Source organism: Rana temporaria, chromosome 4 (genome assembly GCF_905171775.1).
Source record: "Rana temporaria chromosome 4, aRanTem1.1, whole genome shotgun sequence".
NCBI classification, from domain to species: domain Eukaryota; kingdom Metazoa; phylum Chordata; class Amphibia; order Anura; family Ranidae; genus Rana; species Rana temporaria.
Genome location: NC_053492.1, coordinates 265,161,208 through 265,179,873, shown reverse-complemented (window position 1 = coordinate 265,179,873; position 18,666 = coordinate 265,161,208). Strand labels below are relative to the sequence as shown.

At 43.5% G+C, this 18,666-nt stretch overlaps 1 protein-coding gene across 4 annotated transcripts in view; it reads left to right on the top strand.

Moving 5' to 3' along the window:
• The first annotated feature begins 792 nt into the window (after window positions 1–792).
• Window positions 793–18,666, top strand: part of WASF1 (WASP family member 1) — a 141,000-nt gene continuing 123,126 nt past the window's right edge. Inside the window, exon 1 of one of the 4 annotated variants that reach the window (XM_040350233.1) lies at window positions 793–1,089. The gene's annotated coding sequence lies outside the window, so the exon portion shown is untranslated. Of the gene's footprint in view, window positions 1,497–18,666 lie in introns of all 4 variants that reach the window. The other 3 variants (XM_040350234.1, XM_040350231.1, XM_040350230.1) reach the window with 3 other exon arrangements.

The window sequence follows — 18,666 nt, the reverse complement described above, 5'->3', positions numbered from 1 at the left end:
ATACAAGGAACGCACTAGGGATGCGCTCCTTGTATAAGACTGACAGGTGTCTCAGCCAATCAGGTTGGCCGATTCTGGCTACCGGTAACCTGATTGGCTGAGACGCATGTCAGTCATCGAGGGCGGTAGAAGACATCGAGGCACGTGGATGGCTGACTCCAGTAAAAGTAAGTGCCGGGCAGGGGGGAAAGGGGCACTTTACAGGGCACAGCGGCGACATCAATGGGCACAGTGGCGACAATAGGCACAGTGGGGACAATTAAAGGGCACAGCGGTGACAATTAAAGGGAACAGTGGCTGTGTTTGATGGCATTGCACAGTGGCTGCGTTTAATGGCATGGCACAGTGGTGCGAATTGATGGCACAGTTGCTGCGTTTGATGGCATGGCACAGTGTTGACGATTGATGGCATGGCACAGTGGTGACGATTGATGGCACAGTGGCTGCGTTTGATGGCATGGCAGAGTGGTGACATATAATGGCACAGTGGCTGCATTTGATGGGCACAGTGAGGCTGCAATTTTTTTTTCCGTTTGCGCCCCCCAAAAAATGTTGAGCACCAGCCGCCACTGGTGTACACTGTGTGTACAGTGGGTTGTGTGTGCAGTGTTTGTGTACTGTGGGTTGTGTGTGTACACTGTGGGTTTTGTGTAGTCTGTTGGTTGTGTGTACACTGTGGGTTTCGTGTAGTCTGTTGGTTGTGTGTACACTGTGGGTTTTGTGTAGTTGTGTGTACACTGTGTGCAGTCGGTGTGTACTGTGTAGAATGACGCAGTGTAGGTCATGGGACGTTCTCGGTGCCAGCATCTAGTTAGCAATTAACTGATCAGCACTGAGATTGCCAAGCCAAGAGAAAACAAAGGCTGTCATAAGAAATAAAGAGGAATGAAAGAAGCGATGCCTGGATAACGTCTCCTTCTCTATAGGATGGTAGAGAGCGGGTTGTGTCTCCCCAACCCGCACAGGAGGAGATAACTCGTACCGGAGCGAGCTGCGGATGGATGGACTGCACCACCCTGTGGCAGGAGGGGTGGACATAGCACCGCACAGAGAAAACCCTCCTCCTGGTTCAGCCTCCATTCCTCCAGTGTGAGTAGAGCAGTCCGCCATCTCGCCGCCTGTACACAGCGCTGTGAGGCCGGGGAGGAGAGCACAGAGCCCGGCTGTGAGGCCGGGGAGAAGAGCACAGAGCAGGGCCGTGTGCCGGTAATAGAACGCCGGCCATTCCTGCCTCCCTCTCCCCCGCCGCTGACCTGTCCCCGCCCCTCTCCCATCACAAGCTGCGGCTGCAGGGCAGGCGAGCCTCCTCTCCTTGTTTGTTGTCCTTGTCTTCTGGTCTATGGTGACAACGCTGACATGGGGTGCACGGCTTAACCGGTCCCACGTGACCCTGATTATCCGAGTGCCATCCTGATCCGGACAGGAGGACGATGAGCGATCAGTGATCAACAATCCCTGCACATACGGCTCCATTCATCCCACGGCTCAGTCAGTAGGTATCCTGTCATTGAATCCAAGAGCTTGCTCTCTACTGTATAGGATTGTGTGTGTGTCTGTCTGTCTGTCCCAGGGGAGGGGGGCTCACTTCTCCTCTACCTCTCATCACACTCATCTCATCTCTTGCTGTGATTTTTCTCATGGAATCATGCCATGCCCTATCATAAGGCCTTCTTCTCATCTCTATACTGTCCATAGAAGTCATAGTACATCCCATACCCTGTGCTTGGCATGACATCCCATGTATGTATGATCCATAGAGGTGACAGTACATCCCATACCCTGTGCTTGGCATGACATCCTATGTATGTATGATCCATAGGGGTGACAGTACATCCCATACCCTGTACATTACATGACATCCCCTGTATGTATGATCCATAGAGATCCATAGAAGTGATAATAAATCCCATATCCTGTGCATTATTACTTGACATCCCCTGTATGTATGATCCATAGAGGTGACAGTACATCCCATACCCTGTACATTACATGACATCCCCTGTATGTATGATCCATAGAGGTGACAGTACATCCCATACCCTGTACATTACATGACATCCCCTGTATGTATGACCCATGGAGATCCATAGAAGTGATAATAAATCCCATATCCTGTGCATTATTACTTGACATCCCCTGTATGTATGATCCATAGAGGTGACAGTACATCCCATACCCTGTACATTACATGACATCCCCTGTATGTATGATCCATAGAGGTGACAGTACATCCCATACCCTGTACATTACATGACATCCCCTGTATGTATGACCCATGGAGATCCATAGAAGTGATAATAAATCCCATATCCTGTGCATTATTACTTGACATCCCCTGTATGTATGATCCATAGAGGTGACAGTACATCCCATACCCTGTACATTACATGACATCCCCTGTATGTATGATCCATAGAAGTGATAATACATCCCATATCCTGTGCATTATTACATGACATCCCCTGTATGTGTGATCCATAGAGGTGACAGTACATCCCATACCCTGTGCATGTCATCCCCTGTATGTATGATCCATAGAGGTGATAGTAAATCTTATACCCTGTACATGATATGACATTCCCTATATGTGTGATCCATGGAGATCCATAGAGGTGACAGTACATCCCATACCCTGTACATTACATTACATGACATCCCCTATATGTATGATCCATAGAGGTGACAGTACATCCCATACCCTGTACATTATTACATCCCCTGTAATGTATGATCCATGGAGATCCATAGAAGTGATAATAAATCCCATACCCTGTGCATTATTACGTGACATCTCCTGTATGTATGATCATTAGAAGTGATGATAAATTCCATACTCTGTGCATGATATGAGATCTCCTGTATGTATGATGCATGGAGGTGATGAGATGACACCCCTGTATGTATGATGCATGGAGGTGATGAGATGACACCCCTGTATGTATGATGCATGGAGGTGATGAGATGACACCCCTGTATGTATGATGCATGGAGGTGGTGATATGACACCCCTGTATGTATGATGCATGGAGGTGGTGATATGACACCCCTGTATGTATGATGCATGGAGGTGATGAGATGACACCCCTGTATGTATGATGCATGGAGGTGATGAGATGACACCCCTGTATGTATGATGCATGGAGGTGGTGATATGACACCCCTGTATGTATGATGCATGGAGGTGGTGATATGACACCCCTGTATGTATGATGCATGGAGGTGATGAGATGACACCCCTGTATGTATGATGCATGGAGGTGATGAGATGACACCCCTGTATGTATGATGCATGGAGGTGATGAGATGACACCCCTGTATGTATGATGCATGGAGGTGATGAGATGACACCCCTGTATGTATGATGCATGGAGGTGATGAGATGACACCCCTGTATGTATGATGCATGGAGGTGATGAGATGACACCCCTGTATGTATGATGCATGGAGGTGATGAGATGACACCCCTGTATGTATGATGCATGGAGGTGATGAGATGACACCCCTGTATGTATGATGCATGGAGGTGATGAGATGACACCCCTGTATGTATGATGCATGGAGGTGATGAGATGACACCCCTGTATGTATGATGCATGGAGGTGATGAGATGACACCCCTGTATGTATGATGCATGGAGGTGGTGATATGACACCCCTGTATGTATGATGCATGGAGGTGATGAGATGACACCCCTGTATGTATGATGCATGGAGGTGATGAGATGACACCCCTGTATGTATGATGCATGGAGGTGATGAGATGACACCCCTGTATGTATGATGCATGGAGGTGATGAGATGACACCCCTGTATGTATGATGCATGGAGGTGATGAGATGACACCCCTGTATGTATGATGCATGGAGGTGATGAGATGACACCCCTGTATGTATGATGCATGGAGGTGCCTCTGATTCCTCCAGGCTTCTCCTGGGATCTGACAGTATTGATGGATGTTTATCAACATGGTTATTTTGTTACTGTTATAAAAGATGCATTGATTCCATTCTGTGCACTAGCAGTGTCAGCTTCTCATCATGATCCTTGGTTTTAGAAAAGACAAGGATCACTTTAATTTTATATATATATATATATATATATATATATATATAAAATTAAAGTAATTAAATATTTTATATATATATATATATAAAATTAAAGTAATTAAATATTTTATATATATATATATATATATATATATATATATATATATATATATATATATATATATATATATATATATATATATATATATATATATATATATATATATATATATATATATATATATATATATATATATATATATATATATATATATATATATATATATATATAAAATATTTAATTACTAAATATAGAGATTGTATATAACAGGTAAGTGTGGCCTTATGATGATCATGCACACTTTCATTTAATTATCCGATCAAACGATTCTTCACAGAATTAGATAATATGGATTTAGGAATTCTCAAAAAAGACACATACTGGGGGAGATTTACTAAAACTGGTGCAGCTGTGCAACCAATCAGCTTTCAGGTTTTATTGTCAAAGCTTAAATGAACAAGCTGAAGTTAGAAGCTGATTGGTTGCTATGCACAGCTGCAAAATATTCTGTGTGCACCAGTTTTGGTAAATCTCCCACGGTTTGTTTCAAATAAAACTAGTCCTTTTTATTTAAAATGATTTGATGGGTCTCAATGGAAAGTATGATTTCAGGGAAGTAGGCAAATGATCCCTCCCAATTGTTTTTCTGATCGGCAGGTTGATTGTATAAAAATGGGTTGGTGTATGGCTGTAACGGTGGCTATATAATCATTCAATCAAGCTTCGGATACAGCTAAAATGATTGAATTGGAATTAAATGCTTGTTTTTTACACCTTTTCTGATAAATATGTGTGTGTTGACCACCTTAATACACACGCATATATCAATTATCTTTCACTGCAGCTCAAATGATTGAATTAAATGATTCTTTTCAGTAGATTGTTTCTGATCGTGTTTTCAATCAATACTGTTTTATTGCATTGCTCAATATTTTTTAATCGAGGATGAATCCTACATTTGCGATCCCTTGTACATAGATCGCAGGTCACAAATCAATACATGTATACCTTTACAATTTGCATTTGGTTTAAGTGGTCTGTAGGAGACGATAAGCGGATGTAGCAGTGCGATTTAATGCTATTCTTCCGAATATGTTTGATATGCAGCAACACTTTGCCTTTTATGGGTGTTTAACATGCGTTACTATTGGATTCTATATGACATTTGTTTTTATGAAAACGCATCAAAGATGCAGCAAGCTGTTTTTTTTTTTTTTTTTTAATGTACAGGTGGGTTTGATAGAATTAATATTGTAAAATGCCTTCTAAGTACATCAGTTATAGATATCATGATGGGTGTCTGTTCGTCACTCAGATGTGTCAAACTGGTGGCCTCTTCAGCTGTTGCAGAACTACAGGTCCCATCATGCCTTTGCCTTTTGGGAGTAATGCATGGGACTTGTAGTTCTGCAACAGCTGGAGGGCTGCCAGTTTGACAGCATTGGCCCCTCCAGTAGCTATTCTTATCGTGACTTTAGGGTTGATTTACTAAAACTGAAGAATGCAAAATCTGGTGCAGCTGTGCATGGTAGCCAATCGGCATCTAATTTCAGCTTGTTAAATTAAAACATTTTTTTTTTAAAATAACAAACATGTCATACTTGCTTCCACTGTGCAGTTCGTTTTGCACAAAGTGGCCCTGATCCACATCTAATGGGGGCCCCCCCGCATTGAGCGTCCACGTTGGAGAAGGCTCTCTTTGGCCGGGTTCACACTGTCACCGCATGCGGCGCACAGCAGGGGTCCGTTGGGTACCGGTTCAGGTCCGATTTCAGCCCAAATCTTGGTCTGAAATCAAACCTGAAACGCACCAAAAAAGGCACGCGTTTTTCCGGCACACCGCACCCGCTGCGGAGATATGTGAACCGGCTCCATAGAGAGCCGGTCACATTCTCCTGCTATGCGAATTAAATGCGGGGAAACGTGCATTAAATTCGCATAGGTGTCAACCCAGCCTTAAGGTGGACACCCTGCGGGAGTGCTCCCGAGTCCTCCTGTGTCCATTCACACAGAATGCAGGACTCACCCTTTGGCGCCCGCGTCAGTGGATTTGTTTGACAGCAGCGGGAACCAATGGCTGCACTGATATCAATCTATTTAATCGGGACACCAACTAGAGATGGTGTGCTGGTTCCTGGCCAGAGAAAGATTGGGGTCAGGTTAGTAAAACGGGGGAGCTGCTGCAGCACCACAATATAACATAGAATGCATTAGACCCCTTTCACACTGGGGTAGTTTGCAGGCGCTATTGCGCTAAAAATAGCGCCTGCAAACCGACCCTAAACCGCGGCTGCTGTTTCTCCAGTATGAAAGCCCGAGGGCTTTCACACTGGAATGGTGCACTAGCAGGACCACTCCAAAAGTAGCAGCATCTTTGGAGCAGTGAGAGGAGCAGTGTGTTTACCGCTCCTTCCCATTGAAAGCAGAGGGAAACCGCGGCTATACCGCTGGCAATGCGCCTCTGCATTGCCTGCATTTTTTTGTCTGCTAGTGGGGGTTTAAACTGTACCGCTAGCGGCCGAATCCCGCCGCAATTCCGACGGTATAGCGCCGATAAAAATAGCGGCGCTATGCCGCCACCGCACCTCCCGTCCCAGTGTGAAAGGGGCCTTAGGGTGAAAAACCATGAGGGTTTACTACCCCGTTATAATTTGACATTAAGGTATGGTTGCAGTTTGCATATTGCAGGTTCATTTTGCATTTTTCAATACACGCTTTTCATCCATTGAAGTCTATGGAACCAAAAACCAGAAAAAAGTCCCTGGCCCTTTCCATGAAATGCACAGATGTGAACTACATTCATAGGAAGCCATGTTAAATGGACTGTAGTGTGTTTTTGCAAAAGTGAAAACGCTAAAAGCACAAAAAAAAAATGCATAGGTGTGACTCAGGCATTAAAGCTAGTTGGTGCTGCTCTGAATTTTGAACTCTATAGTTTTAGTAAATCATCCCCTGTGTATATATATATATATATTCTACAATGATCAGTGTCGCTCATTTCCCAATTTTTGACTTGTTCATGATTGTCATTTCTGCCATGTAACTTCTGTCTGTGACAATCATGACAGTAAAGTCTTGGAAATGTAGAAATCAAATACCAGCGCTGTCCTGAGCTGGGAGAATTGTGTTCATTTTCTAGCAATGCGCCTTCCCCCGCGCCGTGTACATATGTAGCAGCTGTAAATTGTACAGTAAGCCTAAAGCAGCGTTTTGTGTGTGCGCACAGGCAAGGTGTGTGCCCGGAATATAAATATCGCTGTGTCATAGACTTGCACTGGTATCTGATTAAAGCAATCCGATCCCTGGTTCTCTCACCAACCCCCACCTGCCCATTCTTCCTGGAAGAGGAGGGGTGGCTCTCACTGGTATCCTGTCTCCTTGTGCATTGTTAGTGGATTCCACAGGATTGTGTTTAGGGATGCCGAAGGAAGATGGAAGACCCCCCCCCCCCCCTTCTTCTTCTAATACCTGCTTGCTGCAGCACAGGCCGGCATTGTCACACACATGTATACATACATATAAACAATATGTATACACACGTTCTATCTGATCATACAGGAAAAGGGGACTGCAGTAACTCAGCCTCACATCGATCATTATTTATACATGAATACTTCTAGTCCTGATCTACAGAACGACAAATGATGCTTGTTTTGTACTAGGCCTGCCTGTTTCCCTTCTATTTGAATATGTAAACCGTCGGCTTCGTGTACCTTTTATTGTTTACCTCGAGTATTTACATTCACAAGGCGTTGTCCGTTTTGTGGTAATAAAATCCTCGATGGGAACGAATGAGAAGGGATTTGGGGAGAGCTTGCTGTATGTGTTTGCAATTCCTCAGGAGCTGGATTGCTGATCGTGTCATATGGCAGCACTGAGCGCCATGCCTTCTCATCAGGACATCTCCCAAGACTGCAATATTATTATGCTTTTAGGTTTTCAAAATTCATTGTGCAGATAATAACGTTTACTGTCTTATGGCTTGTTCACACGATCAGAAAATCGTACGAAAAATAGCCCTTTAAAAGCAATTGTACAATAATCTGATCGTTGGTATACAGCTTTCGAGAGCCGATCATGGCAGTTCGTCCGATTTTATTATCCAATCGGAGAAGCACAATTTATTTTTTCATACGATACCAGATCGTACAATTTTCATCAGTACAGTTGTCTTTTGAAAATACAAATGCACAACAGCACATGACATCACTTAAAGGAGTTGTAAAGGCAGACATTTTTTTTATCTTAATGCATTCTATGCATTAAAGAGGAAGTAAACCCTGATGGGTTTTACTTCCTCTTTTGAATGAATGAATGAATGACTTGTATAGTGCTGCACATGCGAACTGAATCGCCTCTAGGCGCTTTTTCCAGCCAGTGTCTGCTTGGCTGGTACAGTTATTTTACCCCGTAGGATCTCGACACGCTTGGGACACAGTCATACACACAGATATACATATATATACTGGCCCAATTTTTGGACGAGATCCAATTTACCTACCAGCATGTCTTTGGAGTGTAGGAGGAAACCGGAGTACCCGGAGGAAACCCACGCAGGCACAGGGAGAACATGCAAACTCCAGGCAGATGGCGTCGTGGTCGGGATTCGAAGCAGCGACCCTTTTTGCTGCTAGGCGAAAGTGCTACTCACTACACCACTGTGCTGCCCTTTGGCACCTGGCAAAGCTCCCGGCATCGCACACTAGCCCATTATGTGACACTTACCTGTGAACGAATCCAGCGCTGTCCCCTGTACAGGCTGCATCCGTCTCCTCGCCCTTTTTCCTTCCGGGGGCTGCGGGCTCTGGCTCTGTGATTTGCAGCAGCCACGTGATGCCACTCCCGGGCATGCGAGCAGGAGCCACCGGTCACGGCACGTGTCATTGCTTCAGTGCGCATGTGCAGATGTCTTCGGCACATGCACATACAGAGGGATATCTAAATCATGCAGGTTTAAGGGATATCCAGGATAGCTACAGGTAAGCTTCATTATAGGCTTACCTGTAGTGAAAAGTGGTATAAAAGGGTTTACAGCCACTTTAAGACCCCTTTCACACAGGGGCAGTTGCAGGCATTTTAGTGCTAGGAAAAGCGCTGGAAAACTTCCACCCCAGTGTAAAAGGCCGAGTGCTTTCATACTGGGACAGTGCGCTTGCAGGACTTTAGAAAAAGTCCTGCAAGCAGCATCTTTGGGGCGGTTTAGGCGTGTCTATACACTGCTCCCAGACCACCCCTTCCCATTGGAATGAATAGGCAGTGCTTCCGAAGCGGAGCAACACGGGCACTTCAAGCCCCTTCTTGGGGGTTACAGGCGCCCCCCTACCGCCCGAATAGCGGCGTTTTGGCGAACGCTCGGGCGGCTGCAGTGTAAAAGCAGCCTTAGATAAAAAAAAAAAAAAAAAAAATCTGTAGCAGCCTCCCCAGCACCCCTAATTACTTGAGCCCCATTTCTCTCCAGCGATGTCCACACAGCAGCAGCGGCTCCCATGGCTGTCAGTCAGCCAATCAGGGGTGAGAGGGGGCGGGGCCGGGTTGGGGCTCTGTGTCTGAATGAACACATGGAGCTGTGACTCGGCTCGGGTGCCCCCATAGCAAACTGCTTGCTGTGGGGGCACTCAACGGGAGGAAGGGATCAGGAGAGCCGAAGAGGGATCTTGGAAGAGGAGGGTCTGGGCTGCTCTGTGGAAAACCACTGCACAGAGGAGGTAAGTATAACATGTTTGTTGTGCTTTTTTATTTTTTTAAATAAGACTTTACAATCACTTGAAGAATTTTTATTCTGTCGCATGAGAACTTTGACTATGACTAAGCATCTATCCATGATGTGAAACATGTTAGCTTTTTTTGTCCCCTATGTCCACTTTCTACCATTGATTGCAGTGTTGCATGAATTTTTGGATGTTATACAGCTTTGGATTTTATCCTTTGTTCATTTTGTTTCAATAAATCGCCTATCAGAGTGCTGCAGTCCAGGAACATTTCTTTTTTGCACGAGAATTTTCGTAACTTTAGTAAAGCCTTAATTTTCAATATGAGACTAGCATGCAAAAACAAAACAAAAAAAAAAAGACGATCATTCATCCAATATTCTCATTGTGTGTACCAGACATAAGGCTTGTCAGCTCCTGTGTGAAAGTAGTGTACAGCAGGTCCTGTAGTCTATAATAAATATTTTCTGATGTAATATGTGCATAGGAATGTGCTACTGAGTTACAGAGCAGCAATAAACGAAAGATGGTCACACACGTTAAAAACTAATCTATTGATGTGACTAAAATGATCAAAATAAATAGGAATCGTGAAACAGGCTCTCCATTCAATCAGTTTCAAAGCTAGAAAGTCGGTCGACTGTAGCAGAATTTTAATGATAAAATTAATATCTGTGTGTGTGTTACACAACCAACACAGAATAAATGATGATTTTTATCAGATCATTTCTGATTGATCGTATTTTTAATTAATGTGTTGCATTGCTCCATATTTTAACCACTACAGTACCAGACACTTTCACACCCTTCCTGCCCAGGCCAATTTTCAGATTTCAGAGCCGACGTACTTTAAATGACAATTACTCAGTCAGGCAAGACTGTACCCAAATTAAATTTGTATCCCAAAAGTTTGAAAAGAAAACATGTTTTTCTTTGTTATAAAATATGCAAATAAATAATCTTCATAAATATATGGCCAAATTGTGTTCTGCTACGTTTCTTTGCTAAAAATAAATAAATAACCTAAATCTGTATATTATTTACTCTTTTGTGAAAGTGTGTATGTGTGCGTGTATATTCATTCTTAAGGTACTGACAGCCTCATTTTGACTTAAAATGCCAGGACAGTACAAATACCCCCCCCCCCCAAATGACCAGTTTTTGGAAAGCAGACGCCCCGAGGTATTTAGTAAGCAGCATGGTGAGTGTTTTATTTTCTTTTTTGTTTTAATATTTAGTGCAATTTTTTTGAAAATTAAGAAGGCAAATCATTTTTTTTTTACCTTTTTATTAAAGCGGCACAATGTCGTCGTATGATTGATGTGGAGGTGATCGGGGGTCATTGATGCATATATTTATTTTTTTTATATATTTTTTTATTTTTTTTTGTTGCACACTGCCACCAGAGCAGCATAGTGACACTGTACTGCTCTGGGGAGATGATCAGGTTTTGTATTTTACACTGATTATTACAGTGATCACTGTAAAATCATTTTTATACTGTAAAGCCGTTAATGGCATCCATGCATTGACCATTGCGTATAATTGTGATAGCTGTGATAGGCCATAGCTATTACATGGTACAGGTTCGATGTGATTGGCCACAGCTATTACATTGTACAGGTTCAATGTGATTGGTCCAGTACCATGTGATCACAGAGATCTTTACAATGGCGATGAATGAAAGCCATTGTTTACAACTGACATAATCGATATAATTGGTCACAGCGATCATATGGTAAAAATGACCTTGTAAAAAGGTCTGTGAACACCCAGGATAGCAGTGCTCCCGCCCCGCGAGAGGGGTTGTATGGCTTCAGGTTTAAAAAAAATAAATGAATAACAAACATGTTATACTTACTCCACTGTGCAGTTTGTTTTGCACAGAGTGGTCCCGATCCTGATCTTCTGGGGTCCCTAAGCGGCTGTCTCGGATCCTCCCCGCAAGAGCTAACCCCCCTTCATGGGAAGCTCTCTCCCAGGGGGGTTGGCTTCCGGGCGCGCACTTGTGATACAGCTGGTGGCTATAGCCGCCGACTGTATCACTTGACCCCGCCCCCTGGTGCGCCGTGTCATTGGATGTGATTGACAGCAGCGCGGCTCGCGCTGCTATCAATCTCCAATGACGAGCCACCTCAAGCAGGGGGAAACCATTGCGGGAACAAGCCCAGGAGTTTTGTGGCTTAGGTAAGAAAATGGGGGGGCCCGAGAGTGCAAGGTGTTTTTTTTTTTTTTTTTTTTTTTTTTTTCACCTTAATGCATAAAGGTGAAAAAACACAAAGCTTTACAACCCCTTTTATACAATAGGCCAAAGAGGAGGTGGGTAAGCTAAAGTTTAGTTACGTTTTTTTTTTTTTTTTAATAAAGCATGTGTAAAGGTTTGTTTAAAAAAACAAAAACAAACATGTCGTCATACTTGCCTTCTCTGTACAGTTGGTTTTGCACAGAGTGGCCTCAATCCTCCTCCTCTGGGGTCCCTCAGCGGCGCTCCTGGCTCCTTCTATTCTCAAGTTCCCCGTTGGAGAGCCGCTCTCCCTCGGGTTGCTGGCGTGCTCCCATGTCCTGCTGCTGTGTCCATTGTCACAGACAGCAGGACTCGGACCCGCGTTATTGGATTTGTTTGACAGCAGCGGGAGCCAATGGCTGTGCTGTTATCAATCTATCCAATCAGTGCCCGAGGCAGCAGCTGGAGTTGGTGCGCTCATCCCCCATCACTGAAAAGACCGGGTTCAGATAAGTAAAAGGGGGAGCTCTGGGGGGTTGCTGCGTCACAGGAGGTTTTTCACCTTAATGCATAGAATGCAAACACCTTGAGGGTTTACAAGCCCTTTTAAGGCTTCATTCACTCAGGCATATGTGTTTTTTCTGCACAAATGCGTTTAGACATGCACATTTCTTCTAATGACTGTGTGCATTCACTTACACACACTTACAGACCTACATGTATAAAATATGCAGCTATGTATGGCCCCAGACACAGATATGTTCTATTTTTTATGCACACTGCTAAATGTGGCGCTCATTTTTGTTTGTAGACACAGCTGTGTGTAAGGGCCCATTGATTCCTATAGTCAGGGCTGCTGATAGGGGGGGACAACCAGTCCTCCTGTAGGGGGCCCGGGCACACAGGGGGGCCCAAACAGCAGGAGGCATTAGTGTGGTTTGGCTGAGAGGCAGTAAGATGCCCTGTGCAGCTCTCTGCAGCAGCTATAAAGCGAAATTCTCCCCCTCCTGCCAGCTTTCAGCTGCTGCAGGGTGAGACACTGACACAGGGCATCATTCCTGTAATGGCTCCCTCGACACTGATTCCCCCCTGTGTGCCCCCTGGAATATAATATTTTTTTTTTTATGTAAAAAACAAATAAAGGGCAAATTCACACAGGTTCTCTGTTACGTTTGTGTCCACTAATAATGATTTTAGTGTATTTTTTGTAAAAAAATATGGTTTTGATATATTGGGGGGGCCCTGCCATGTAGGCTGTACGGGGCCCCGTGATTTCTGACAGCAGCCCTGCCTGTAGTGCTGTGTTTAGATGCATACAAAAGTATATGCTGTACACATTTTAGACCCCTTTCACATTGAGGAGTTTTTCAGGCTGTACAGCGAGGGCTTTCACACTGAGGCGATGCGCTGGCGGGAGAAAAAGAATCTCCTGTCAGCAGCATCTTTGGAGCGGTGAGAGGAGCGGCATGTATACGGCTCCTTCACCGCTCCTTCCCATTGAAAACAATGAGAAACCGCGGCAATACTGCGGGAGGTATTAACCCTTTATCGGCCGCTAGCGGGGGTTAATACCGCACTGCTAGTGGCTGATTCCCGCGGTAATCCCGGCGGTATAGCGCCACTATTTTTAGCGGCGTTATACCGCCACCGCGGCTCCCGCCCCAGTCTGAAAGGGGCCTTTAAATATGGCATTTTGAATGCCCATGTTAATAAATATATGTCCCGCTGTATGAATGGAGGACGGGTGAACGAATAACAGGCGTTGCCTCTTCCAATCACAGAGCACTTTGCATTCTATTCCCCATTCATAGATCCCATTTCATTTAAAGAAACTGTAGTAAGGACTTCTATGAATGGAGGAGCTGAACGGAAAGGGCAAGCGTAGTCGGGCTTTCTTGAGGAGTGCCTGTCACAGATTTTTTTTTTTTTTTTTTAGCTCTATTAACCCTTGCCTCACTGGTAAATTGCATTGGAGGAGGAACATTTCTGGTAAACTAGGTCACAGCAGCACATTGAAGATAAGTCATGTCCCTTGTACTAATTTTTTAAATGTTTTTGTAAGTGAACTTACAAATCGCTTGTCTGCAATTTCCAGTAATTAGATTAATCACAAGTCAATGCATATATGACTGCTGTGGATGTGTAATTAAAATAATGATATCCTGCACTGGCATTACATTTAAAGGATACCATCATCCGTAGATCGGATGTTTTTTGTCTATTTGAATGCACTGTTCTGTATAATGTACAGTTATTAATGGTAATTCTTAATTTTTATTCTGCCTTGACTTTTATTTATGGTAAAATAAAATGGTAATTTTTTTTTTTTTGTTAGTGACGATTTTTGATCACAATTAAGCAGCAATGTGCAAAGTGAGGTCCATCTGCTTCCTTGTATTATGCTAATTTTGGGACCTCTCCATTTTTAGATTCCATATGTTAACTGAATTTAGTTTATTTTCTCGAGTAGTATTTGAATATATTTTCTTGTCAAAGATGACATTATTGTTAGTGCATTTCTATGTGGACTAAAGTGGAGTTGAAAGCGATTATGCATTCCTGTTTTACCTGTTGCACAAAAACAAGAGCAGTGTCCTCTGAACAGATAGCTGTCGGATATGTGTGCTCACATAGTTTGACTGCAAGCTTGCATGTGGTCGCATAACTGCACCTGTTCATGGTACACCATAGTTGGGATACTGTAATAATAAAAAATATATATAATTTTATTTTTTTATTAACCAGCAGGATCTGAGCAGTGTTAGGTTTTCTTTTTGGTTATATACGTTATGTGTTGCAAGTACACTTTATCTTTTACACTTGTGACTCACTGTAGATCATATCGGCTCTCCAGGTAGACGGATATTTCAAGATCTGCAGGCCCTTCTACAAAATCTTGTTTCACGGATGCTAACCTCTAAAAATAGTCATCGGCTGCTGTTTATTCTCATGTCTCCACCTGTTTGTCTTATGCTATTTGCATTCTGTGGCAGACAGTGATGATTGAATGAGCTGGTTTCCTTTTATCTAAATAACTACACAGGTCATTGGTACAGGAGACACTTTTTTTTTTTTTTTTTTTTTCCCTTCTTCTGTGAGATAAGATAACTGCTTAAACATTTACACAGTAAAAATACTTTCACCTTGAACCAAACAATCTCAGATTTTTTTGCAAGTAACGCCTCCCATAGACTCGAGAGGGCGCTCTGTCACCCAGGTGGAGTTCGACCACCCTTTGGCTCAAGGACTGGCAGGGCACAAACTGGTAAGGGGTACAATAAAATCCTTTGTCAAACTGTTGCCAGAAGCATTCTAAGCTTGTTCTTGAAAGTACAAGTTGCATAGCGATGGATGGTAATGCATAAAAAAATGTATTGCCTCTTTTACATATTTCTTGTAAAAAAAAACAAAAATCTGTTTGCTTTAAACCGGATGCAGCGTATGTAAAATGCATTAACAATATACCACACCATGTGCGAAATATACTGAAAATGTATGTAAGGCATGTGTTGTAATAGATTAAAGGGCAGTAGAGTAGGGACTGACTCAGCTTATAAGTGAAGGAAGCAAGATTGCTAAAGCTAGGTGACTAATGACTGTGATATGTCTATGGGTTGCCTAAAGTAAGCCTAGAAATATCTTACCCAGAACTAGCTGCCAGCCTTCAAATCTCAGATATAGATATTGCTGGTGGGACGTGCTGAAATGATGGGGGCTATCATTAAATGATGGGGCTATCATTATCCGTGCGTCCTGGCAATTGGGAGTTTTTCAGCCCAACTTCCTATTGATTTGGCAGTGTTGTATCACAAAGTCTTACAAGTCCAGAACGTTGCCTTTTGTGAGCTACAAAACACCCCTTTCTTATGTTTATGGAGATGAGGAGAGCGTAAGGTGTGCTGTAATACTCTCTGAAGGTGAGAATCCTGCTCCTGCCTAGATACAGTACAGTGATTTGAGCGTTGCCCCTTACGACAGAAGTGTGTTGTTGGCACTAATGTATACTAATGCATCCACCATCGAAGGACTGATATTCTGCCTTATAAGACTTCTGTGGGTTTAAATAAACTTTAAGAACAATTTTAACTTCTAAGACAGGGGTTTTCAACTCGGGTTCCTCTAGAGCAGTGGTTCTCAACCTTTTCTAGTGCCGTGACCCCTTAATAACATTTCCCAAGTTGTGGGGACCCCAACAGTAAAATTATTTTCATAGCGTGAGTTGTCAGCACCCAAGGCTAGACAAGTAATTTGCGCCCCTAACCCATGGACATTTAGTCCCCTTCCATTCATACAATATTAAAACCCCTTACGGTACATTATAGGATGTACCACTCTTTCTTTGTTCTCCTTTTCTTTCCCTTTTGTCTCTCTCTATCCTAATTTTTATTTTATTTTTTCCCCCATCCCCCTCTCTAGCCGTCCTTCTTCTTGTTCTCGTATTCTTTCTCTCCCTTTTTCTTTGTTTTTCCCCCTCTTTTCCTCTCCCTTCCATGTATTCTTTATTTTTTATTTATTTTTTCCTTCTCCTTGGTGGGGGAAATGGGTTGAGTGGCAATGCTGGGAGGAGTTCTGATCAGCCAACTTGGGTGTACTTGATTCAAGGTCATCTGCTGATTTGAACTGTAGTGGGGACTTTTAATGGAAACTATAATAACAGGTAGTGTTACTCACTGTGTCTCTGGCTTCACTGTGTCTCAGACTTTGTGGTGTCTCGTAGCAGTGACACCTATGCCAAAATCAGGAGATAGGGTCTCCTTCAGCCCCTCCCACTTCACATTTCTTACCAGTAAACTGACCTCTAGTCTCTGCCCCCCAGCAATGTCGTGAATTGAATGGGCGGCTGTGAAGAGACTGAGTCGGTGGCAGCAGGCTCCAGGAGCAGCCCTGCTGGGCGGCCGCAAAAAGGCTGGGAGAGCAGTGCAGGCTTCAGGAACAGCCCAGGATTCCGTGACCCACTGGCAAATCATCATTTGACCCCCAGGTTGAGAACCACTGCTCTAGCAGGTAAAGGCTCCTTGAGCAATTTCTGCCTCTCAGATAAGTTCCCACTGACACCATTGATTTTTCTGGCTCCCTGTAAGAGGATAATTCTTCCCAATGATCACTAGTGTAAAGAACATTCTTCCCACTGACAGTCGCACTATTGTATCATGAGTTGTAGATCTAGTCAATTTTTTGTCGAGGTTCCCTAAGACTGGAAAGTGTGTTCCATGGGTTCCTCTGTGTTAAAAAGGATGGGAAAGTTTGTTTTAAAATGTAAATGTGTATATTGATACTTGTTGTGTTTTTTGCTAGTTTTTAGATGGGCGTTATTGGATCTGGTGTTATGTCTTGTGTTTTGACTTCAGTTGTCTGAGCATGAGAGTGGGGATCATCAATTGGGAATGATATGACGCACCTTTCCCATCACCATTGTTTTCCCAATGGTAAGCCAGCACAGAGAGAACTTTTCCTTGTTCCCCATTCCTCACATGATGTAAGGAAGGATTTTACTGGAAGACTGATACGTAGGGTATACTCTGTACCCTACGTGATCCATAAAAAAGGTTTTGTTTATAGCATGCCAAAATATTATTTTGACACAAACCTTTTAAACAGGAGAGCATACATTTTTATTTTTTTTATTTTTTTTTATTTTTGTTTTGTTTTTTGTTTGCATCACTTTATTCCATTCTGCAAGGCGTCATTTCATAAAAATTCTTCCTTAGGTTTTTATATGTATTTTGTGTGTTTACTTTTTCAGATTCTTGTCAAAATTGCCTTTATAGAGGAGCTCCAGGCCCCCCCCCCCCCCCCCCCAAAAAAAAGACTTTTAATATGGGGGTCTTACCTGTGTTCAGTGGTGTCCTCGCCAGAGCCAATTCTTCAATCGGCTATTCTACCGGTTACCTCTACACTTTGTAAATGGGCTGCAGTCTTCTGGGACCTGTAAAGTGTCCCAGAAGGCTGCGGGGGAAGGAGGGGGGCTGCAAATCTGGCCCAAATCACCATGGCAAACTGAGCCGAAAGTGGGAGCGGGTACCTGTAAAAAAACGGGTATTTACTGCCAGCCCCCCCCCAAAAGGTGCCAAATGTGGTAGATTAAGGGGAGGGGGGGAGGAGGACGACGACAAGCTGAGCTTCCCAGTTTGGGCAGAGCTCCGCTTTACCTCTGTCAGCTTAGATGGGGGACTGATGGCATTTTGAAAACCTGCTACCATGCTTCACCATGGGGTTGATGTTCTTAGGGTGACGAGTAGTGTTGGCTTTCTGTCACTTAATTTTTTGTTTTCATCAAACAAGCACCACATGTTCCATCTCCCACATGCCTTCTGTCTTATGCATTCTCCCTCATATCATCCCACACAGCCTTCTGCTGTCCATAGAGCTTCCCTTCCCTTGTCCACAGGCACAAACATACAGATTTTTCCAACATCGTTATAGAACGATCGCTCAGGGACTAGATTGTGACTGTACCGCAGGCCACATCTACTTTATTAATTTTTTTGAACAACTTCATCCCAAAATCATGTGGTGTATTGTGCCATGTTCTTCTAAAGTGTTACTGCATATGCAGACCAATTTTACTGTTGTGGGTTTAGTAAGACCCCTTTCACAATGAGGCAGTTTGCTGACGTGTCCGCAACCC